The sequence below is a fragment of the Pteropus alecto genome, unplaced genomic scaffold (assembly GCF_000325575.1).
Source record: "Pteropus alecto unplaced genomic scaffold, ASM32557v1 scaffold95, whole genome shotgun sequence".
Classification (NCBI taxonomy): Eukaryota; Metazoa; Chordata; class Mammalia; order Chiroptera; family Pteropodidae; genus Pteropus; species Pteropus alecto.
In genome coordinates, this window is record NW_006441071.1 from 19,898,869 (window position 1) to 19,900,156 (window position 1,288).

Sequence of the window (1,288 nt, forward strand, 5' to 3'; positions counted from 1 at the left end):
ATACAGGATAACATTTAATTCAGTATCAAATTTCATCATAAATCAGGAATATAGTTGTTCAGAAAATGGAATGAACAATGAATATATATGGAATAGTAAACAAAATTTTAAAGAAGTTTTGCATTTTTGTGAGATGATGTATCTTTCTATCTACATCATCTAACATCTATCATCATCATCATCATCATCATCATTTGTGTATCTAATTTTCCCAAACCTATCTTCCATCCCCAAAGTGCACTGTATATGTACTCACAAATTCCTCATGGAAGTATTCACACAACAGAAATAAGGGAAAAAAACTGGATTCTGCATCTTAGAGGAATAGCAAGCACAGGATAGTGAGATAGTCCCTCAAATGAACTACGTAAGTGGATGTGGGAGCTTAGATTCAAAGCTGACCATATGATAGTGGTAAGCACTCTGAGAATTTGCAGAAATCATTAAGAAACTATTGAGACTTCTCTAATTTACAGGATGAAAATTTGTATTATACTAATCTAGATATTTGGGGTAGTGACCACAGAAAATACCTAGATTAAACGTAGATAATGTCATTTAAAGTCATGTTTATTTATTTATTTTTAAATTTTTATTTATTTATTTATTTTTAATGCCTATGGCACTTGGTATTCCTAGGTGGTCTCCCATCCGAGTACTAACCAGGCCTGACCCTGCTTAGCTTCCAAGATCAGACAAGATCAGGCACATTCAGGGTGGCATGGCCATAGACTTAATGCCATGTTTAAATGAAGCTGTTTTATTTGATATTAGGTAATGTGAAGTAAGATACCTGAGAGATGCTTCCTAAAGATCCAACTCCAGTGAGACTTCCCCAGTGAAGATTCTCAAAGCTCCTGTTCCCCTTTCTCTCACTTAGAAAGTATTGAATCTTTTCTCTTGTAATAGTGATAGTTATTAGTGAGTTTAATAGAAGGTGTTTACACATCTGCCTTCTACAGAGGAAACTTCAGCTTCTCTCTCATTGCCAGGAACACAATTGTTTATCAATGTTTGTCTCATGAGTTAATTCATTAGTACCACTGAGGAGAGAAGCAATATCCTTTTTCTGTTTATATTCTTATAACTCCTTGTATAGTTTCCTATCTATAAATGGTACTCAGTAAATCCTTACTATTTGGATAGAGTAAGATATATGAGGTTCTGTTAAGATTCCCTCTAACTTTATTGTTCTGAAAAAGCTTATAGGCAAAGTAGCTATCTTTTCAATGGATTGCAAAGATGCTTAAATGTTCACCTGCCATTAAACTGTTTTCCCAAAGGCTCA

At 34.0% G+C, this 1,288-nt stretch overlaps 1 pseudogene; it reads right to left on the reverse strand.

Annotated features, from left to right (window-relative positions):
* Window positions 1–614: 614 nt before the first annotated feature.
* Window positions 615–733, reverse strand: LOC112485037 (annotated as a pseudogene).
* Between the last annotated feature and the right edge of the window lie 555 nt (window positions 734–1,288).